Source organism: Suricata suricatta, chromosome 5, assembly GCF_006229205.1.
Source record: "Suricata suricatta isolate VVHF042 chromosome 5, meerkat_22Aug2017_6uvM2_HiC, whole genome shotgun sequence".
NCBI lineage: Eukaryota > Metazoa > Chordata > Mammalia > Carnivora > Herpestidae > Suricata > Suricata suricatta.
In genome coordinates, this window is record NC_043704.1 from 105642442 (window position 1) to 105667258 (window position 24817).

Genomic DNA, 24817 nt, shown 5'->3' on the forward strand with positions numbered 1-24817 from the left:
TACACTGAAAATAGACTATCAGAAAGAAAAAAAGCATATAACAACCATGTCCTCTAGACAGTGTTGTCACAAAGGCAGAGAGATCTGAGTCTAAATGAGTCTGAACTACACAGCAGATCGTTTGAAAGCACTGGGAACATTAAAAAAAAATTGACCTTTTATTTAACTGAGCAACTTTTCTGAAGAAATAAATAGAAAGTCATTGTAAGAGAGAAAGCATGGCTCCAAAATAAATGATCCAAGACTGTTTGTGGTGTTTGCTAATCCTACTCCAGGCTAATTAGCTGAAGAGGTACGTGGCAAACCCAAGGTAGGCTAGAGATAATTAGAAGACTCAGAAGGAAAGCCTACAGCAACCTGGAAGAACCAAATAAAGACCCTGGGGTTATTGCAGCGAGAGAAACCCGGAGACTGATTTTCTACTAGACTTCAGTTTACAATGGCTCTAAGTAGGTCAGGACAGACTGCTCCCCAATGGGACAAAACAGGAAAGGGATATCATAAATGCCAACGTAAGGGATTAGACACAAGACAGACTTAGTCATAATGGGAGCCTGTTAAACTGTAGCCTGGGCCAACACTGTCAAAAGTGTGTGACCTAAAGGCCCGCAGGTTCCAGCGCACAAAACTATCAGAAGGAACATGGGACAGCATCTGTAAAGGTGCATCAGTAACGTGTTTCTTGTGCAATGTAACATGAGGAGATCAGGAGGGTGTCATATCAGCCTTCAGAACAAAACTCCCTGAGAATCCTCTCAATTCCAGGCTCCCCCCACCATTTCCAGCCCTTCTGGCAAACCCCCCTGCTCCAGTGGCTCTGAGTCCCTCTTGCCTCCCTCCTTCCCACTCTCCTTATCCTCTCCAGGTCACTCCCTCTCTCCCTCTTCATCTCTCTCTCTTTCTCTCTTTTTCCCTTATAGTGTCTTTTTTACTTTCTCCTTCCCTCGTCCCTCCATTCTGTCAGTTTCTTTCTCCACCCACACACGCATAGTTCCCATGACTGAAGAGGTGGGGAACTGGAAAAACTTGTAGTAGAATTTGTTTTTTTAATGACACACTGTAATTTATGTCTATCAAAAGATTATGGCATCGTGTTTTTCTATGAATGATATAAACCTGCTCATAAGCCCCCAGCTTTGGACTTGGGTGTCCCCCCAAAAACTCATATGCTGAAGCCCTAATACTCACTGTGATGGTCATTTGGAGGTGAGACCTTTGGGAGGTGATTTGGTTCAGATGAAGTCAGGAGGGCGAGGTCTGACGCCAGTTCAAAGCCAGGGGGAGGGTTCCCACCAGGAATCAGACCTGCTAGTACCTTGATTTTGGACTTTGAGTCTCCAGAATTGTGAGACAATAGATTTCTGTTGTTGAAGTCCCCTAGTCTATGGCATTTTGTTATGGCGGCTAATACATTGCATTCACACTTCTTGAGGTTGTAGGACATGGTGGGATAAGGTGAGGTACAAACTTGCTAGTTAAGAATCGATCAGCTACTTGGCTTTAAACAGCCCCTTCTGGATAAATATGCAGCCAATTTGAAGTTCAAACTCTAAGACTTGTCTCTCTTCTCTCCCTCTCCTCCCTCCCAAGATGGGGACTTGAAAGTAGGGCAGAGACCACATACCTCTGGGGGCAGGTGAAAGGAAAGGTTGAGCCCAGGGCTGGCTTCCTCAGAGATGTCCCCTGCACCCACCTGGTCATACCTACTGGTGACATTCATAATCCGTTCTTTTGGCAAAGCTGGGGTCTCAGAGGTCTTCTGTTTACGGGCTCTACCTTAGACTGGCCCTGTCTGTCTCCACCTCATCTTCCAGCAGTGCCTAGGGAGCCTACACCTTATTGTTACCACAGCCCTAGCAGGCTTGTGGTTTTTTGTTTTTCAGTTTTTGTTTTTTAATTAAAGCATAACTGACATACAATATCCTATTAGTTTCAGATGTACACCATAGTAATTCAATATTTTTGTGCATTACTAAATGATTCCCATAAGTCCAGTTATCATGCCGTATCAAATTATTGCAATATTATTGATAGTATTCAATATGCTGTCCTTTATATCCTCATGAATTATTTGTAACTGGAAGTTTGTACCTCTTATTTTGTCTGCCTTTCTAATCCCTCCTCCCTCTGGTAACCAACAGTTGATTTCCTGAATCTGTGGATCTGTTTCTGTTCTGTTTCATTTGTTCATTTATTTTGTTTTTCAGATTCCACATATAAGTGAAATCACTTATTAGTCTTTGTCTGACTTATTCCACTTGGTCTTTGATTTGTTTCACTTCGTTTAATATCCTTTGAGGGGCGCCTGGGTGGCTCAGTCGGTTGAGCATCCGGCTTCGGCTCGGGTCATGATCTCACGGTTCGTGGGTTCGAGCCCCGGGTCAGGCTCTGTGCTAACAACTAGCTCAGAGCCTGGAGCCTGCTTCAGATTCTGTGTCTCCCCTTCTCTCTGACCCTCCCCTGCTCACACTATCTCTCTCTGTCTCTCAAAAATAAATAAAATAACATAAAAAAATCCTTTGAGTCTATTCATGTTGTCACAAATGGTAAGATTTCATTCCTTTTTATGGCTGACTAATATCCCATGATATATATCACATTCTCTTTATCCATTTGTCTATCGAGGGACACTTAGATTGCTTCCGTTTCTTGGCTATTATAAGTAATGCTGCAATGAACATCAGGGTGCATGTATCTCTAACAATTGGTGTTTTCTTTTTCTTCGGATAAATACCCAGAAGTGGAATCACTGTCTCGTATGATAGTTCTATTATTAATTTGGGGGGAAAGTCCATACTGTTTTCCACAGTGGCTGTACCAACTGACATTCCCACTAACAGTGTAGGAGGGATCCCTTTTCTCTACATCTTCACCAACACTTGTTATTTCTTGTCTTTTTGACAATAGCCATTCTGACAGATGTGAGGTAATGTTTCATTGTGGCTTTGACTTCCATTTCCTGTATGATTAGTGATGTCAAGCGTCTTTTCATGTACCTCTTGTCCTTCGGCGTCTTCTTGGGAAAAATGTCTATTCAAACCCTCTGCCCATTTTTTAACTGGGTTGTTTATTTGTTTGTTTTTTATAGTGAACTGTGTAAATGCAAGCCTCTGGTTTCAATTGCTAAATCAAGGCATGTAAGAACTTCTGGATCTTTCCACATCACACACAAACCAGGAGACTGTAGGGAGTCTATGTCTCACTGCTCCATGCTTCAATACTGTATCTTCAGCCATTTCTCCTTTGCTGCCTGGATGGTTCCATATTGGATATGATGATTCTTTTAGAAGACTTCAAATGTTCCCAGTCTGTATCTAGGGAAACTAGAAACAAAACACTTTGCTCTGGGAATACCAACAAAAAAAGGGAGGGTTATTTTTAACTCCCTCTCTTCTTTGGCCATGAAGGTATGAGGAGAAAATCAGAGTCCACTATCTGACCACTTCTCTCCCTTCCTCCTCCTGTGCTCTCCTTTCTTTCTTTGTCTTGGGTGTGTCTGTCTGTCTCTCCTGCCACCCTCCTCCTACCCACACACAGCTTCCCAGAAACTAAAATTATTATCTAATTTCTCTCCCCATTGAGTGCAAAACAGTCTCAGTCTCCTTCAGAACTTCTTTGATCCTGTCCTTTCCTTCCCCGGGAAATAAGCTTTAATGGTGAAGGGTGGAAAAATTAAAATTATGTCAGTTTTTAAATAACATTCCCATTAATTACACACTTATGAGGTCAATTTAACTCTACTCAGTGGGGCATAAATATGAAATAATCTTTTTCCTAGTCCCTGCTGTGATATTGTGATTTATAATAAGAAATATATATTTGGTCTCCTCTGATATCTGGCATTGAGTTCCTAAAACCCTTGGAATTTCCTAAGTGATGGGAGCCATAAAGGTGGTTTTTGTTATGTTAATAGAGACTTTTGGAACGCACTTCTAGACTGGGCCGGTTGCCAAGGGAACCAACCACGTGATTGGAACTTTTAGCACTCCTCCCTCACCCCAACTTCTGGTGGGAGGGAGGGACTGGAGGTTGAATCTATCACCCAATGGCCAATGATTTAATCAACTGATTGCCACTGGTCTATGTAAAGGAGTCTCATAAAACCTCAAAAGAACTGGGTCCAGAGAGTTTCCAGATTGGTGAACTAGAATATTTCCATGTGCCCCCGTACTGGGCTCCAGAGTCCATGGGACACAAGTTCCTTTGTCTGGGAGCTCACCCTAAATGTCTTTTTATCGAGGGGTTAATTCATATTTTTTAATATCGTTTGTAATGGACAGTAGTCTAGTGAGCAAACAGGTTTCCTGAGTTCTGTGACTTGACCTTGCACATCAGTCAAACCCAAAGAGGGGGTCATGAAAACCTCTGATTTATAGCCAGTTGGTCAGAAGCACAGAAAACAATCTGGACTTGTGATTAGCATCGGAAGTGGGGGCAGTCTTGTAGCACTGAGCCTGTGGAATCTGATGTTATCTCCAGGTGGATAGTGTGAGAACTGAGTTGAATTGTAGGACCCTCAGCTGGTCCAGAGCATTGCCTGGCTGTGTGAGGAAAAACACACACTGGAATTGGGGATCAGAATCGTCCCTGCCCTCACCTTCACCTTTTCGTTTCCTCTCACTCCACTGCATCCTGGGCAGATTGCAGCACTTTCTATTAACTTTTGGTTCTTAAAAAAGATCATCTAAAACTTTAGTTTCAAGCTCCATGTCAGTTCCGTCTCCATATCCACAACTCCGGAGAAGGTATGAGCTGGGACCTTGACTGTTTAAAGTGCGATGGGGCTGGAAGGAGTCCTGGCTCTCAAACCCACCCTCTCCCCTCCCCCAGGCCCGGCTCCTTCCATCTGGAGATCGGGAAGAAGGGGGAGGGGCATCTGGAAGCCTCTCACTGTTGGCAGCCCTGCTTCACCAGTGAATCCAAGTGTTCATGCCAGTATCTGAAGTCTGTTGCTTGGGGAGCGCATGTGAAATTTAGTCATGGAGGTCCTCCCACGACGCTGTACCCCATGTGACAGATTCAGCTCTAACTAGACCTCTTCTACTCACCCCTTCAACTATCCTTGTAATATACCCCAAGTCATGGTGTACAGTCCTGTGAGGGGAGGGGGAGAAGGTAGAGGAGGGAATTGTATGGTAAGGTGACTACAAAATGGCTGCCTTCTGTTGGTCCTCTTGTCCTAAGGAATTTCCCGCACCCTGGCCGTGTCACTCAGTGGGTGGGCAGACTGACTGTTCCACTCACCTCTTCCACCTGCCAGCCAGCCTCCCCAGCTCCGTCTTCTCTGGTCTGCTCCGAATGGGTAGCCCAGCGAGTCTGCTGCCTAATCTCAAGTCCCCAGCAGCACTCCCTAAACGCCGTGTCTTGGAGCCTCCTTCTTCACTTAGCAATGTGAGTCCGAAGTCCCTTGCCCACCCCGTAACTTCCCCAGCTTCTCTTATAGACCAGTCACTGGGCATGAAGAGGCAGAGGATGTAGGTGGGGACTGATGCCTGGTTCTTTAACCTCCTAGGAAGCTTTGGAGAAAATGTCAGACTCCAAATACTGCTTTTAGCTCTGGGCACTTCTGCCAAACACAGGGAAGAGAAAAGTCCCCCTAGACTTTTCTTATAACTGGATTTCCATCATTCTTATAACTGGATTTCCCCTATTAGGTTGGAATCCCTTTCTTTCTAAATCTTTCAAAGTAGATAGACTCACTTCCCTAGGTGGATGAAATGCGTTCTGATCTGCAATCACTGAAATATGTCACATGAAATTTCAAGGTCGCTTCTAAAGCTCCTGTGATTTTATGAAAACAAGGAAAGAAGAAGCAAGTTACATTTATGAAATTAGGTATAGGATTAAAACTATTCCACTATCCTTATTTCTGAGTGAATTAAAGCAGGTATTTTTCCTCTAAAGTTGATCTCTTGTTGACCAAATATGTATTTCCTACAAGTTAGCAATAATTGAATCATTCATTTCCTATTTCTTCTACTTCCATCTTTTCTTCAAATCTGTTTTGATCAGTGTCTTAACTGCAAAAACAGTTCCTGCCAATCACTTTGGCCACCGTATATGCTATTTGTAATTTTAGATGCATTTGATCTGAGCAGGATTTAGATTTGATAACTATTTCAATATGCAGACCCTAGTGATATCTGGGACCCTTTGCCCTAAAAGGTTTTTGAATGTGTGTGATTAGGTAGCCTACAGTTTTCAAGGAAAACAAAACAACACAAAAAAAATACTTGTTAGAATCTTTGCAGAAGCATCAATTTAATAGTAAAATGCTGCCTCCTTCTGGATAAATTGTATTCAGCATGATAAGCTTGTCAAACGGCTACAGGGGTGTGTCATTTTATGAACAAAATTCCCTTTAAATAATTAAAATGCTACTTTTTTAAATTACAAAACAAAATTAGAGGACTTGAGTAGACCTTGAAAGATATCTAGATTCTGCCTTTGGGACTATAGAAATACGTTAACTACTTATCCTATAGAGCTGATTTGATTATCTGACTTTCTTTTAAAGATCTCGGAACAGTAACTGAAAAAGTACAAAATAAATGATAAACTTGCAAGTAGCATAATTTCACTTCTACCTTAGGCTGCCTCACTTAACACATGGTCACTTATGCATGCACACGTATTCATACTGCATACTTGGGAAAGTGTGTGTGTGTGTGCACTTGTGTGTGCAGGCACATGTGCGTGACTGTGAATGAGTGCAATGAAATGTCTAAGTGTTTTAGTCCTAATTCTGCGATCACTAGTCACGTGAATTTTGCCACCTTATCTGAGCCCTGGTTTCCGTATCTGTGCACTGAGGATAATAAATCCTTGTTTTCAAGCTCAAGAACACTTTGGAGGCTCACTGAAATCAACAAAGCACTCTGTGAGGTATTAAACTCATTTATTATCTTTAAGGCTTCAAATGGTCACATGCTTGAAGTGAAAGAATAGAACCAGATTTGTGACCAACGGGAAGAAAACGCTTAATGATATCCTGTTTATTGCATAACCACAGCTGGTTTGGTTACACTCAGATAAATCAGCTCTCTGCTATCTGGAGTACAGAGCCGGAGGGAGAGGTGACAAATAACCCCAGACCACACGTATACAAAAGTGAACTCTCCTCTCCATTCTCCAGAGGCCCTTCACTCCCGCAGAGCTAAGAGCGTGATCTATCCAAAGATCACATGGTCAGGGCCAAGGGCCCAGCCTCCTCTTTCGGGCAACTTTACCTGGAACCCCTCCCCAAGATGGCCAAGGGCCAGCTGTGCCCTCGTTCTATTAAAGGGGCTTTTGTGATTCTCCAAGAGTGCTTCAACCAAAACAGTACTTCCCAAAATCCGACCCAACTAAGAGACCAAAGGACACTCTACATATTCGGATTCCTAGTCAGCCTCTCACTAGTGGGTATGCAATTTAACCACTCTGTGCCTCAATTTTGTCTATAAAATGCACATTAAAATAGTATCTACTTCATTAGGTTGTTGTGAAGATCAAATAAGTTACTACAAATAGAGCCCTCAGAACAGTGTCTAGTAGGTAAGCTTTCGATATGTTAGCTGATGTTACTACCACCACCATTGTTATTATCACACTAATTTGCTTGTTCATGGCATGCATTTTTTAATTTTTTTTTATCACTTATTTGTTTTTGAGAGACAGAGACAGATAGAGCACGAGCTGGGGAGGGAAAAAGAGAGAGAGAGACACAGAATCTGAAATAGGCTCCAGGCTCTGAGCTGTCAGCACAGAGACCGATGCAGGGCTCGAACCCATGAGCTGTGAGATCATGACTGCGCTTAAGTCGGGCACTTAACCAACTGAGCCACCCAGCCTCCATCACAGCATGCATTTATTGATAAATGATGTGTCTCTCTCACCGCTCTTCAATTTGCTGAGACTAAAGGTTGATTCTTTAAATTCTCTGGCCATCCATATTTAAAATTCTGTTCTTGTATTAGTTGCCTGACATTACATATGTACTTGTTGTCATTTTTCAGTTACAAAGTGGTAAGTTATAACTACTGGTGCTACTTACTGACATAGTAGCCAGACCAAGCCACAACTCTGTTTTGCAGCCATTCAGACAGATGGAGCTGGCGTAAAGGTTGGGACTTACACACATTTCAAGCTGGTAAACCTTTTTTATGGTGTGGGAATATTCCAATTCTGTTTCGTCCAAGAGCAGAAGCAGCAGTAACATCTCTGACTCAAAACTATTTAGTAAATCACCCGAAGAAAAATATTAGAACGTGCCAAAACTGTTTTGATTAAGGACTAAAAATGACACTTGGCCACTAGATGGCATTTAAATTATGTAGCCTGTTTCAGCTCACACTTGATCTATTTAAAACCTTAATTGGTTTGCACTTGGCTCAAGCACTGGCGATTCATATATTTTGACACTGTGGAAACTCTCAGGAGTTGACTGAATGGAGGCTTACGAATATCTACATTAGGTTCTACAGATACGAATATAAAATCCTTTTGGAGTTATGAAAAGAGAAGTAATATTAAATTTCTGCCTGAAATCCTCTTCAGATCGCTTCTCTCTCTTTTTTTTTCTTAAGTAAATTATTGAGGGTAAGATTGAGAGACTGGATAACTTACGTCTCTTCAATTCACCTGTGTAACGTGAGGTCTTAGTCACCCCCGAGCAGCATGACTCACTGGCAGCTTGTCTCAGCCTGGCCCCTGCGGCTTTACCAGCTCTAGCATGCTAATCATCTTTGCCATTTCTTCTTCAATTAAGTCCTAGGAAGGGCCGGCCATGGGCTAGCGAAATATCCCAGAGGAAAAGGAAATAGAATCCAATCATCACTGAATAAAAAGGCTGTTAAAAGAAAGGAGGACAGGTCAGTTATTTTTTCATCTCCCGCCAAGGATATTATTAGTAGAGAAATAGTTTAACTTGCAACAGCAAGACTTTAAGATTACCGTGAAGATGAAATAAAATAGGTCCTAAAATAAACTGTATGATGAATGTGTACATGTTCTTTCCATACTACAGAGGAGACACTCCTGTTTGGGGAGGTTTTGCATAGACCAAAGAGGTAGTAAATGGTACCTTCTAGCTCTTCCCCTGTCAGATTTCAGGTCCATGGTGCTAATTCAAATTGTCCACTAGATGGCCCTAGTACATACTGAGTTCCTTTAAGTGGTGGAACATGTACTCCAGTAATGAAATCAAGTACTGCATGTTCAATTATATACGTGCTTGAAGAAGTCCTGTTCTAAGGGAAAACTGTGCAGTGATTGTCTAAAAAGTTTAATAACAAATTACTAATTTACCTAAAGAGACGGAGAATTGAACACACGCTCGTTATCTTTACTGTCTCCCAACCCACCCGACTTCAAAAGATAGAAACCAGAAGATTGTAAATCTGTAAGGACATAAAGATTAGGAAAGATAAGGACAGCAGACCAAGTCATAATTTTAGGAAGTTAGCCTCCCGATGCTTACTGTGACTAGCCCAGGAAAAAGCTGAAACCCGAGCTCCAACACAGGCGGGCCAGTGAGAAATAAACCTATTCCACGCTAGGACCCTGGGGGCTCAGAAATTGAATGTGCCTTTCTGCCGGGGCCTGGAAAGGCAGGGGTGAGGGTGAACTGAAAAATAGAATAAAATTGGGGGAAATAGACATACTGGTCTGCAAACTCCCAGCCCTTTTGCCCACTCAGTTCCCAAGTAGGGCTGGGAAATGACCAGGCTGATGTGCTCCCTCCAGAGCCGGAGAGTGATGAGCCCTGTGGGAAAACCTTCTAGAAATGGGCTCACTCCTGGCTTGTTAAACCTCCAGTGAAGCTCACCACTCATCAGGCTTCCCCCTTCCCACCAAGATCGATTTTGTCTATCTTGATTCTTAAATACAGATAGACAGCCGAGGATCACCAGACATTTGAAGAATGCCTCCAACATAAGAGACATAGGCCAAATGGGTAGGTGGGTGGGGGGCTTAGAAGAAACAGAGGCAATGCAGACGGTAGAGGAAACTGTCAAAGAAACTAACCAGTATCCTCTGAAGAAGAAGAAAAGCAGTTAGACCCATAACACAAAACTAAGGTGATATTAAATTTTTTTTTTAAAGAAAGAAGCAATCAAAGAAAAAGATTTTGGAAATTAAAAGTATAATAACTGAGATGAAAACCATTTCAATAGAAAGATTAGAAGAGACTCTTACGAAACTGCCCCCTAAATAAAACAAAAAGCAAAACAAAACAAAATGAAAAGAAAAAAGGAAGAAAATAAGACAAAAATGATAGGAACATTAGGAGGTAAATCCAGGCTCTCTAGCATGAAACTAATAGAAGTTCTAGAACGAGAAATGAAGATTAACCAAAAGGAGGTTGTATATTGAATAAATAACAAAAGAACATTCCGCCATATTGAAAGAAATGAGTAAAGGAATAAGTTTCCAAATTGAAATCATCTACTTAGTACCCAAGTTACTGAATTAAAAAAACAAATCCAAAGCATATAACTGTATAACTTTAGAATACAAAGGATAAAGAAGTAATCCTACAAGCCTTATGGGAGCAGATTTATGAACACACTGGAAATCTAAACCACACTGGAAACTAGCAGTCAATAGAATAATGCCTTTAACATATTAAGGATAAATTATTTTTACACCTAGAATTCTATACCCAATCAAACTCTCAGTAGAATTTGAAGGTAGACTTTAGGTCCTTTCACACCAGTAAGACCTCAAAGAACCTGCCTTCAATGCACCCTTCCACAAGAAGCTACTGGAGCATGTTTTCTACCAAAATAAGGGAGTAAATCAAGACAGAGGGAACCTGGGATCCAGGACACATGGAATCCAACCTGGGAGAGAGGTGATGGGAATTCTCAGATGGCGCTGAAAGAAGTGCCAGGAGGAAACTGTGGCCACGCTCCAATGCCCAGAACTCTGCGTGGAAGGAGACCTACGAGGAGGAGCACCTCAGGAGGAAAACGTGGAACAGATTCTCATTTATTTGACCTTGCTCAGGGGCATTTCTCTCTTCTCTTGGAAATTATAGGCATGAATTAGTAACAGATACACTGGAAACTAAGCAAATTTTTAAGACACGGTAACATGTGGCCCTTGATTTAATCTTTGATTTAATATTTTGAAAAAGACAATTACTAGGATGGTTGGGGCATGTATATTAGAAAATATTAGAGGCGCCTGGGTGGCTCAGTCAGTTAAGTGTCTGACTTTGGCTCAGGTCATGATCTCACAGTTTGTGAGTTTGAGCCCCAGGTCAGGCTCTGTGCTGACAGCTCAGAGTCTGGAGCCTGCTTTGGATTCTGTCTGTCTGTCTCTCTCTCTCTCTCTCCTCCCCCTCAAAAATAAATAAACATTAAAAAAAGAGAGGAGACCAGCCTTCCTACCTTTGAGGCATGACATTCTAGAGGTAGATATGAATGGAGGGAGGAAAGGAAGGGACAGACAATAATGGCGGGGAACCCTCCAGGCAGAGCAAAATCCCTGCAAAAATGCTCTAAGCAGAAGCACACCCAGGTCTGTTGAAAGAACAACTGGAAAACCAGAGTGACTGGTGAGAAATGACCAAGATGAGAGCAGCAGAAGTTTCCAGAGTTCTAAAGAGGTCAATCCAGGGAGGCTATGAGGACAGGGTATGGATTCTGGCTTTTATTCTGAATTTATTATGTAGAGGAATGAAATATGATTACTTAGGTGTAAAACGATCACTGTGGCTCCATGTTGAGAATAGACTACGGCGGGCAAGGAAGGGTACAAGCCGGGAAACCGGCTAGGAGCCACCGTGTCACAGCTGCTGGCGGGCTAAGAGAGGTGAGATGTGAGAATTAACCAGTGTGTGGAGGTTATTTTGACCCTGACAAGAACAGGTTTGGTGCATGGCAGGGTGAGACCCACATTGAGTCGGGTCCATGAAAGAATGGAAAGAGAGGAACTGAAGGGATACTGAGGTATTTACTATGAAGGACGGCAGAAAAAATGGAGCAGTCGCTGGAGGAGATGTGAAATCAAAAGACAGGGGTGTTCCTTTTTCAATTAGACAAAGTATAGATTGTGAAAACAACGCATTGGTTAATAATTGCATTAAGTGATTGATAATTATTGATCTTGACACAAGCAAAGCCTTGTCCTCAGCTAGGAGCGTCGACAGTTCACCCACAGAAACAGAAGGGGAGGCAGAGTGTGGGCTCAGAGGCAGATGGCCAGTGGCTATGGTGGTGAGACCTGTGGTGTTCTATTCAGATTGCTTCTGTTTTCTTACGAAAATGGAAAGGAGTAAGAATGGGAGGAGTACTGGAGTTTAGAAGAAAAAAGGACGGTGTAAAAACTAGTTATGGAGGAGCCTGGGTGGCTCAGTCAGTTAAGCATCCAGCTTCGGCTCAGGTCATGATCTCACGGGTCATGGGTTCGAGCCCCACATCAGGCTCTGTGCCAACAGCTAGCTCAGAACCTGGAGCCTGCTTTGGATTCTGTGTCTCCCTTTCTCTCTGACCCTCTCTTGCTTGCACTGTCTCTCTCTGTCTCTCAAAAATAAATAAAAAACATTAAATAAAAACCCACCAACCTAGTTATGTAGGAAAATACAAAGGTTACCCAGAAGGTTACCTAGGAAGGGATGAACACGCCAGGAAAATGTGTGGTTGCTCAACAGAATCAAGGGTTCTCTTGGGGCTGGCGTCGTGCATTTAGAAGAAGCAAGACTGGCCCGGTGGTGTGTTTCTACAGCTGCGCTGTGCTCAGCGCTTCAGGTTGGGAGCAGAGAGTTACGCAAGGCAGTGATTATTATGACTAATCATGGGAGTGAAGCCAGGCAGCGAGAAGAGTGAGAACAGAGCATGACACAGGGAGAGCAGGACAGCCAGGAGCTGGCTGTGAGGACGGGCGGAGGTGGGGGACGCTAAGGGGCGGCTGGATGTGCAGTGACAATCAGCATTGGGTCCATGGCAGTTGAGCCGCTGTTACGGGGAGACACGTGACGATTGGAGGAGAGGTCAAGGAATCACAAGGCCTGGCTTTTGGAAGATTATCTGCTTGGATATTCAAAATCAGGAGTTGCTTCTGACGGCAGCAGTGAGCCTGGAGATAAAAGTCTTCAAAACATGAAGGGGAAGGACCCAGGGCTCCATAAATGAGTGCATTGTGGCGGAGTGAAGTCAGACTAGAAGCTTAGTAGGGGGGTAGCGAGGAGTAGGGGAAATGGTCTAGAAGTAACCAGGAGAAAAGACATCCACCCACTGCACCTATAGACAACTACAGAATTATCTAGGATTCACTGTACTTTCTGAGCCAAAATGTGCTTCATATCTAAACCTGTAACAAAGTCAAAACAGCTCTTCTCATTTCTCAAACAGATTGCTGTCTGCCCAATATTCTATAGGAGCATCTCCCTATCCAGACAGATACCTGCTGATAAAGACCCGTGAACTATGGCAGAGGACAGTGATCCAGAATCATCTCTGAGATGAAACCAGAGAGATATTAGGGGAGGGAGAGACCAGAGTTGAAAGTTACTGTCAGTCGTTTGTGGGTTGTTTGTTGGTTTATTGTTTTGTTTTTGATTGGGGAACATGATCATGCCGATAAAGGAGACAGAAAGGGGTGCCTGGGTGACTCAGTTGGTTGAGCATCCAACACTTTATTTTGGCTCAGGTCATGATCTCAATGTCATGGGACCGAACCCTGGGTCTGGCTCCATGCTAGGGTGAAAACTGCTTGAAATTCTCTCTCTCCCTCTGCCCATCTCCCCTGCTCATGTGCTGTCTCTCTCTCTAAAACAAAATTTAAAAATTAAAAAGAAAAAAACAAAAGGACAGACAAAAGCTTCAGTGAGACAGAAGTTAAATTTGAGATGCCAGCAGGCTAACCAGCTGGAATATCTAGGAGACATCGTTAAAAAGAGTCTCGAACTCAGGAGAGAGGTGAGGCTGGAGAGAGATTTTGGAGTCCTCATACGGGTATGTGGAAGCTGAAGCAAGTGAGTGGGTAAAACTCCTCAGGAGGAATGCATGGGGCCGGCCTCTCAGTTTGGGGCCCAGGCTGATGTGGTAGCAGTTCACCCAGCAGGGACCATAATGCTACTAAAATAGGGGAGACCATGCTGAGCTTTACTGGATCCTGAGGTGAAAGGGAAAATCGGTAATGTTGATCCGGTCTCTCGTGTTGAATAGTGTCTCTCCCAAATCCATGTCCCGGAGCCTCAGGATATGACCTCATTTGAATATAGGACCTTTGTAGATATCATAAATGAAGACTGCTGGACTAAGGGGGGCCTGAATCCAATGACCGGTATCTCGAATGAATATAACAGGTTGCCAGGGTTATCACTAAGCAAAGTCTCTTACCGTAAGGTGCAAGGGTTCGTGCTGAGTCCTTGAAATACTTGGAGTTTAGCCCAGTTCAAAAGCTCATGGTCCCACCAGTAAGGACTCATCTCCTTAATGGCTGCCGAACTCCATTTTAAAACTCCTTGGCATAAGTAACCCCATTTCATCACTTTTCACCCTGGCATCTCTCAAGTCTCAATCTACACAAATGCACATATTTGAAGTTTGTTTATTTCAAATTAATTTCTACACCCAATGTGGGGCTTGAACCCATGAGCTGGAGATCAAGCGTTGCAGTCTCTTTCAACTAGCCAGCCAGGTGCCCCTACAAATGCGTGTATTTGTAAGGCAGAGACTAGGAAGAAAGCGCATTGCCCCTCCAGGGTGAGGCACCCTCCAATAAGAGACTCATGGGAGCCCTGAATGCAGCAGAGCCCAGGACCCCATCATGCAGCCAGTCCGCATGGGAACGGACTCCTGCGTTTCAGTGGCCGCTTCCGAGTGATTTTCTGCAGGTGGGTTTCCTTTGCCCCTAAGGCTGTGAGGGTGGTTGGGGATGGCACTAGCTCCACAGACCTGGAAGGCCCTGGCTGCCCAAGGATGGCTAACAGGGTGCTTACTGTGCATGGACAGGACACACAGGTCAGGGAAGCCCAGGGACCTGAACAAGGCAAGTGTTGGGAGAGGTTAGGTCAGAAGAGCAGGCTATTGGAAGTACCTGGCATCCATCTGCCTAATTACAAGCCTTAACTGATACAAATGCACAACTCCCCACCCCCCACCCCCAAAGGCAGAGCGGAGAAGTCTGGACTGTCTTGACAAGGCAGGGCTGGGTGGGATTGCCCGGCCACACCCTCCAATAAAAGACACCTGGGAATTTGATTGCTGAAACCTAGAAGCCATCAGGCAAACAGGTTTTTTTTTTTATAGATTTTTTTAAATGTTTTTATTTATTTTTGATACAGAGAGAGACAGAGCATGAGAGGGGAGGGGCAGAGAGAGAAGGAGACACAGAACCAGAAGCAGGCTCCAGGCTCTGAGCTAGCTGTCAGCACAGAGCCTGACGCGGGGCTTGAACCCACAAATGTGAGATCTGACCTGAGCCGAGGTCAGAGGCTTAACTGACTGAGCCACCCAGGTGCCCCTCATCAGGCAAACAGTTTAAATAGGGTGCCAGTTAAAAGCTGCTGCCTGAGAAAGCTTTAGGGAAAGGGCTCTCTCCACCGCGAGGCTAGTCGGGTGGTTGGCGTCCACCCTAGAGCTCCTCAGACCTGGAGTGACTCCTGCAGCTGAAGGCCAGGTGACAGAGGGTACATGCACACTGCATGTGCATGAGCCATGGAGGTCAGGGTGACCAGGGACGTGGAACATGGCAATGTCAGGAGAGCCTGGGTCACAGAAGGGGGCTCTTGGAAGTACCCAACGTTCTCCTGATTACAAGCCTGACCTGCACAAATGCCCCCTGAAAGCAGAGGTCGAAGAATCTCAGCCGCCCGGCCGGGGGCTGGGCGAGGAGAGCTACTGGACATATCCTGCAGTAACAGACACCTGGGAGCCCGGATGGATGCAGAAGCCAGGACCTCCAGCAAACGTAAGCATGCACGGGGCCAGACTGTTGTCCGTTTCACTCACTGCCACAGAGCGGTTTTCCAGGGCCGGCTTTTTCCACCCTTGGTGCAATGAAGGTGGTCAGGGATAGGCCCCGGCTACATGAACGTAGAAGGCCTGGCTGCCCAAGGGTAGCTGGTGGGTTTGATGCTGCTACCTCAGAAGGTTCTCGGTGGGTAGGCTTGCTCCACCCAGAGGCTCCGCAGTGACTGGGGACAGGCCTGAGCTCTAAAAGCCTTAGGGGCTTCTGAGCCAGAGGCCTGCTGAGAAGTGCAGGCCAGTGTGCCCAGGGACCTGAAGAGGGCACTGGCGAGTCATGCCGGGTCCCAGGGGCGGGTTCTTCGTAGTACGTCTGCCTAATTGTGAGGCCTATTAACCCATTATGGAATAATCTCCCAAAGGCGCAGCTGGAGGTGGTTTTTTTTTTTATGTTTATTTTTGAGAGAGACACAGAATGCAAAGGGGGAGGGGTAGAGAGAAAGGGAGATGCAGAATCAAAAGCAGGCTCCAGGCTCTGAGCTGTCAGCAGAGAGCCCGACGCAGGGCTCGAACTCACTGACCATAAGATCATGACCTGAGCTGAAGTCAGACGCTCAACTGACTGAGCTACCCAGGTGCCCCTGGAGCTGGAGGTTTTTCAGCTGCTTTTGCAGGAAGGGGCTCCGTAGGCAGGACAGAGTATCCTTCAGTAGAAGACATCTGGAAGTGTTGGTTCCTGGGGATGTCCAGGACTCCATTAGGCACCTGTCCCCATGGGGACTGCATGTTACCCATTTGTAACCACCACCTCACAGTGATTTTCATGAGTGGGCCCTTTACCCTACTGTCACCCATGCAGGCATCATGCCTGGTCCCACTCCACCCCCGTAGATGGCCCTGGCCGCCTCACACTGGGTGAAGGGGAGGGACTGTGCATGAGTGCGTAGCACACTTGAGGCTAGCCAGCCACCTGGTCGCGATAGGCTGGAGCAGAAAAGTGTCTCTTGGGGACAGGTTGTGTGCCTATTGGAGGGCCTTAACCTACCCAAAGGACAATATTCCTGCTGAATGCAGAGTTCTAGGTTACTGAGCTGCCTTTGCAGGACGGGGCGGGAGAGCTGGTCAGGCTATTAAGTGGTAAGAGAAGCCCCACGCCCACTCAGCAACTCCAAATGGAGGCTGATAGAGGCGACTTCGCAGCTGCTGCCTCAGGGTGAGCTCTGAGAGGGAGCCCCTCCACACTACCCCTCTGCAGGCCTTGGGGGTCAGGTCCCATGGCTGTCCTCCCGGGTGCCTCAGGCCAGCTGAAGGCGGGAAATGTTTCTGCCCCAACAGTGCACTTCAGGGCTGCCAGGACCATGGAACTAGGTAAGGGCCAGAAGAGCAGACTTGGGGGTCCATGGCATCTACCTAATTCCAAGCCCTAACCTACACAAATTTGCTTCTTCCTCCTGAAGGCAAAGGTGGACAATCAGGGCTTCCTTTCCAGGAAGGGGCTGGTAGGCTGGCCAAGGAATCCTTCCATAACAAATTTCTGGGAACCTTGACTACTGGAGGAGTCCAGGACTCCATCCGGCAGCCAGTCCAAATGCAAGCTATCCTCATTTCAAAGCTGCTACTTGAGAAAGATTTGGGGGCGGGGGTTCCCACCCCTACCCAGGAGGCTATCAGGTGGTTAGGCAACAGCCTGTTCTCCGCAGCCCTCGGGGACCCAGCTGCCCAAGGCTTGCTGACGGTCCGGCTGCACACAGGCAGGAGCGGTGCGGGTTAGGGAAGCCAGGGGCCTGAAACAGGGCAAGTACAGGGAAAGACAGGGTCACAGGAGGAGGATCTTAGGGACACATACATGCATATTTTCCAGGAAGACGGAGATGGAGGATAATGCTTCCTTGCCAGGACATGGCAAGGGGGGTATCTATCATGTAAGAGACACCTGGGAGTCCCGGACCCGAACTTCAGGGCAGCGACTCCAAACCTGGACTGATGGTGCCCAGTTTGCAGCTTCTGCTTCAGGGTGACTCTCCTGGGTGGAACCCCTCCACCCTGGATGCGAGGCAGGTGTTGGGAGCTGGACGCCAGCTGCCTCAAGCCCACTGAAGGGGCGCACATTGCTCATGTGCAGTCAGCAGAGTTCGGGGAACTTGTCTCTAGAGGCTAGGTCAGAGGCATGGCTCTTGGGGATGTCAAACATTAAAATAGCCAGTTATCTTACTAGAAAAATCAGTTTATTTGGAAATGGCAGGAGAATTGCAATTCAGGACCAGCAAACTATGGCAAACCACAGGCGAGACTGAAGAGACAAAGGAAAGGCCAGCTGTTGTGCGGGGTCAGGAGGAAATGGGAGGGTTGTTTCGAACAGAAGTTCACTGGAGAAGAACAACAGTTTGGGGGCTGTGACAGTTTCTCATTGGCTGCAAGCAGTGGGTAGAGTGTTGTGGGGGGTCAGGGAGAGCTCTTCATAAAGCAGGAGATAAAATTCCTCTGTGAAAAGTGTCTTCTCTTGTCAAGATAAGCATTATCTTCCTCCTCCTGCAGGTTTTGCAGACTGCAAGGAGTTGTATGTGCGTGAGCACACCAGGGCTTCCTGACTCCATTTTTAAATGAGGTTTCCTTTACACTCCGATTTCCTCCTCTTGATTCAGATCTTCTCTTGCATTACTGATCAGGAGTCAGGTTTTCTGCATTTAGCATTTTGTCCCTTGGTGCCAGGAACCACCTTCCCCGGTTGTTATGGCCCCTGATGGAGGGAAGGTGCACTGACTGGAAACCATCAAGGTCCCATTTGATTAACAAGGAAGGGTAGAAGGGAGAACTTTTAGGCATCTTCCACCTCAAGTCTGTATCTTCTCAAGGAGGTGAGCCCTGGAGGTCCTCTCCGAGCACTGAGCCAGCATCACCCCACCTGGTGCATCAGTTATGCAGAGATCTGACCAGCAATAGGTACAAAGTTAAAAGAGATTATACCAAGTAAGATTAAGAGCAGTGTAATGACTCCAATTGGTATAATAATATAAAACCAAGAGGCCAAACCATAGAAGTGATCGGCTAAATAAAGGACACGGATCATTAGGTGGAATGCATCGTAGCCAATGAATTCATTCTCTAACGCTATGCCGCTGGGGTTCTCCTTCCCGAGGGGATTTATCCAGCTGCAGCAGGGATTCACTACTGAGCAACACTTTGTTGAGTGAATAAATACTCCAGGGCTACACAATTATACAAAATTACTTTAACCAGTGAGTCGTGATCCTTGTTGGGCTGGTATCGCTTTACTTGTGGAGTCAGCTAAATTTAGGAAGAGATTTCTAATCATGTATCCATTGGCATTGACTCTGATCCATGGGTGGGAGAAAGGGTTCCCAGACCGAGAATCATGTGTGCCTCCTGGAAGATCCTGTTGATGGCAGAGAGAGAGGCTCAATGAGGTGGAACAGAGAGAGGATTCTGATTTCTATGGCTGTTAACAAGGACCGTTAAATGCCCTGAAACACATTGACCTCTGATTCACCAGGTACTAAACGTTCATATGTGCCTGGGAAGTGCTGTCCACTGTAAACAGACAACAACCACAAAAAAAAAAAAACCCGAAGTGGAGCACAGAGGCTGCCTGCTAAGGTCTGGTTATTCATAGATCTATAGCTGGAATCTTCTGACCTTTCCAAGCTATGGGTCAGAATAGTTAGGATGACATTCTGTAGGAGTTTTTCTCTTCCTGAGGGGGTCTTTTCTAAAAGCCTCACAGAAAGGTTTAAACTGCATTGTATTTTCTTAGGGGGTAGGCGAACAGATCATGTTTAGATAAGGACAAACAGATGGGGAGAAAGGGTTGTGTGACAGACAGCTGTGGAAATAGTACAGTAGCGGTTGAAACAAGAAATAGTGTTAATAACCTACTCCCGTGAGTAACACCCCTAGGCTTGTAGGTAAAATCAGCAGTGGTATTTGAGACTAAAGAGAAATTAGTTTACAAGGAACACCAAGTGGTTTCTGACATTGTAAACATATTGGAGATTCTTGGTGAGAGATCCAACAGTCAGAGAGGTTTACCCCTTTTGCAATAGACTACAAAGTGTGGATAAGAGCATTGCCTCTTCAAGAGAAAAGAGGGGGAAGAAGGTAAGGAGCAGCAGGAAAAGGGTATAAAGGTCTGGTCGTCTTATTCTAGGAAAGCTCTCTCCTTCAGCTGTCACCTGCTTCAATTCCTAGAAATCTTGACTTTGAGTCACCAGTTGCTGTGCAGGTCCAGAACGGATTGGTGCTTTCTTTAGATGTAACATGTGAAGCCAAGTGTCTGTTCCTTGGGGTCTGGCTGCAAAAGGGTTGGTTAACAGTACCTGATGGGAGCCTTTCCAAAGGGGTGGAAGAGTCTTTCAAGAAATGTCTTTTCCAATAGATGAAGTCCCCAGGTGGCAAGGTGTGATGTTTAAGGTCTTCATCTCCTGGGAGCACTCTGAGAAGAATGTTCTACCACAAGCACGGCCATTTTAATAGAAGCAATTAGGCCTTTACAGTATAGAAGTCTCTAGGTCTTTATCAGCTGTGGGTCCAAGAAGCAGGAGCTAGGTGCATTGAGAGTGTTGCTACAAGGAAAACAGATTCTTACTGAACATATGCAAATATGTACATTGTCATGAAAAATAAAAATATTTGATAAGAGTTTGAGAATTCTGGATGGATCAGGAAAGGAGAAAAAGATCCATGCTTCAATCTTTGTGGAAAAGATATGTATTAACAAATTACTATAAGTTATTCATAGCTTAAAAGATAGGAGAAAAGGGGAGTTTACATTCTAGAAAACAAAACATTAAAGCCACCGGTTTTCTATTAAATATTTTAGAAATTCTTCTGGACTGTGTCATGATCTTAAATTTATCAAAACCCATGTCCTAGAGTACTTGTCAAAAATTTTCTCATGAATGTCTTTGAAGATGAAGCAGTGGATAACTGGGCCGAAGTGACAAAAGACTTAAAAGCAGCACTTGTTAGAGAGCTGATGAGAGTTCCTTGTGTTGTACTTGACAAGGAAATTGGGTTATTCCTGTGACACGCAACATGTCAGGATAATAGAGTTACAACTGGTAACATTATGCCAAATGTAAATATAAAATAGATCAAAAATTTAGGGATGTTTTTGGTAATTTCTAGAACACTTACAATGTATACCTACACCAATACAGCATGAAACACAGTATTCTCATTTGACCGTGCTTCCCATGCAACTTATCACAGCAACTAATCCTAACCAGGGAAACCTCTCCCTTTTTATAAGGAAAGGGAACACCTCTTTTGAAAACTCCAGGGACTCTCCAAAAATTGAGCTCACTTTTAGGTCAAAACAACTGTGATTAGAATTTTATTTGGGGAAGTTTATAAAAAGAAAAAAAATCAAAAGGATTCGGACACTTGACCAAATAGGACCACAGATCAGTATGAAACAATGGTTAATTGTCTACTTGAGCAAAGTGACCATAAAAGATATCAAAGACAAATCCATTGTTTTAAGGAAGACTTAGCTTTCTTAAAATACAGAAGACTCAGTTTAGTTGATAATTTCCTATATTTCATGTTATCTTTATTTTGATAATACACAAAAATTTTGCCCTCCTAGTAGATTACTTTAAGAGATAAAACCTTTCACAATATCTTTTCAAAAACAGACCAATAGTCCAAGAAAACTTTGCCCTTTTAACACAGAAGAAATAATAAAGTTTAATTTAACAAAAATGTATTCTTGGCACTAAGGTATTATTGGTATTTAGCCAACCTTTAATTTTAGCCAACTTAGCCATATGTAAAATGTCTTTTTCAAAATTTGTTTTCCATAAACCCCCAACAATTTTCTATACCTGTTTAGGTTTTGCATGTTTTTTCCCTCCTTATTCTGAAGAAATCCTTTCACTTGAGGACAAATGTTTTTTTTTTTTTCCTTTACCAAAAGAACCAACCGACCAACTAACCACGTTCTTCACACCTTTGCTGATTTCCCCTCCCTCCTGCCAAAACAAAAAAGTCATTCTATTTTCCTTACATATTTTTCATATAGTCCTTTTTCATTTTTATTTTCAGTAGCTTTGTGGAAAAAAACTTTTGCTGAGCATTTCATATTCATTAGCTTAAATATTTTCTCAATTTAAAAAACTTAAAAGCTTACCTAAAAAGAGATGTTAGGCAGTTGTTACAAAATAATTCCAGACTTTTAAAACCTGGTGCAATTCTTATGCATTACATTGGATGAATATAAACTCCTATATAATATAATTAAACCGCACCCCTGCCTGTAGGCTCATCCTGACCTCTGTTAGACGGAGGATGATGGAACAGGCATGGGCAACAATATCTCATCAATGAAGAACCTCACTCTACCTAGGCAGAAAAAAGATTTGAAAAATAACCTCTAAACTGATGGCAGAGTTATAGACACCTGGGAAACCCCACCAGAATTAAGTAGTTATAAGAAATGGGCGAAGTTCTTTTAAATAGACCACTGCCTGGCTGCAAATCTGAAAAGGCCATGAAGTATGAGCCTATCAGTGATCCTCACTTGGTCTTGAGGAGTTATCACTGTCTGTACAAAACAAAAAAAGTGGTCCTGGCCACACAGATTTTGTGGCACAACTTAGTGTGAGAGAAGAGCAGTGGCTTTCAAACACGCTGGATCATTCTGCAGTAAGAGTGTTTCATGGCCCAATCTTACACACACCCATATAAATAACTGAAATAAGCTTAATAAATGAACACATATTTCCTATTTACCAGTATATGCCATGTATTTTATGAAATTACTGTTTATATATAATCTATAGTGAATCCATTTATAAATTATTAGACAAAATTGAAGATCTCCATTTACCTATGCAGACATAGTACATAGATTTTCTATTTACATAAATGTTCATCATAATTCATCAATGGTCTGTGACTATAGTTTGAAAAACACGTTAACAAATTTTGTAAAATAAAGACAGTCTGAGCTCTCCAATTACTAAACTCAAAAAAAAGTTTATCTGCATTGTTTTCAATGCTGAGAATTCTGAAGACCTGCTGTTTTAAAAATTAACCATTGATCTTAAACTATCAATTTATCAGTGATTATCTCACATCATATGAACTTGAAAAACATTTGAGTTTGTTTATACATTTCTGAAAGTATATTTGATTTATATAAATGTTTAATTTTCTTTAAGTCAATACCATCTGGAAGTTGAAAAACTTCACTTATCTGTAACATATAACCTAGACTTACATAACATATAGATTCAGATGTTTTGTATAAGCTTTTGTTTAGAAAACTTAGTCGTGTCTTAGGTACAGAACCCAAGAGAGAATAAAATTGGCCTTGAACGCTGTGGGCTGGAATTGTGCAGTTCCCTTACATGTGGATTTTTCCCCCAATAAATACAATACAGTACTATATATGTATTTTCTCTTCCTGGCGATTTATGTAATGACATTTTCTTTTCTCTGGCTTATTTTTTTAATATATATAACATACAAAATATGTTTGTTTATGTCAACAGTAGGTTATTAGTAGTTAGTACATAGTAGTTAAGTAGTTAGTAGTTTGGGGGGACCCCAACGTTATACTTGCATATAACATATATTCAAGTATATATATTGTAAGGGGGTGATGTTCCTAACTCCTGCATTATTCAAGGGTTCAACTTAAGGGAATCCAAATCGTGCAGGTAGACCAAGTTAACGTTTCCTGCTCAGATGGTCAAAGACTTATTAAAGTTTTATTTACTTATATACAGTATGGATCCTTTCAGAACTGTTTTTAAAGTCCTTTTGTCTTTAGAAGATTGTGCGTATCAATCAAATAACGCATTTCATGGTCTCTCTGAGGTTTGTAATCTTCATTAAGGGGGCTCCTTAAGGAGGATTTATCTAAAAGTTTCACCAGAATGCCCATTATAATTCCAAATTCTTCAAAAATTGACACATTTTTTTCAAGAAAGGCACTAGATGCTGGTTCAGTAACCAGGTGGAGCCTAACTGGTCTTTGGATTCCTAAAGATGTCTTAAATATGAGAGGTCTTATTCTTAAACAACTGTTCTAAAACACTGTAAATCATGTGTTTTCCTCCCTTTTGAATACAATAAGTGACTTAATCAGGAAGCTTCAAAAAAAACGAATGTTTGTTCACCAACCTCAGAGTTGTTGGGAGTCCTTTCTGGATCTGCTTCTCTGACGGCATTTAATGACCACCTTACAGCAGCCCGTTATTTTATTAGTAAAATGAGTTGATTCAGGAATAGCAGAGGAATTACAATTTGGGACAAGCAAAGTATGGCAAACCAATGGTGAGTCTGAAGAAAGAAAAGGAAGGTCAGTTTTTATTAAGTTTTAGGAGAAATTTGAGGAGGGCTAATTTAAATAAAAGTTCATTGAATACTAAGAGCTTGAAGTGGCAATTTCTCATTGGCTGCAAGCAATAGTTCTTGTTCCTGGGGCTGAACCAGATCTGCCTTCTTTTTCTTAAAAGCAAGAGATAAAATGCCTGTGAAGGTGTCTTACTTTGTCAAGATAAGTCTTATCTTCTTTCTTCCTGCTGGTTATGCAGGCTGCAAGGAGTGGTGTGTGCAGGAGAGTCCTTCCTTCAGGGCTTCTTTCTTCTTTTCTTTTTTTTTTTTTTAATACTTTATTACCAAGTTGGTTTCCATATAACACCCAGTGCTCTTCCCCACAAGTTCCCCTCTCCTTGACCATCACCCCCCTTCCCCACTCCCTCTCAGCCCTCAGTTTGTCTTCAGTATTCAAGAGTCTCATGATTTGCCTCCCTCCCTCTCCTTACTCTTCCCCCCCCTTCCCCTTCCCATGGTGCCCTATTAGGTTTCTCCTGTTAGACCTATGAGTGCAAACATATGGTATCTGTCCTTCTCTCCTGACTTATTTCGCTTAGTATGACATCCTTGAG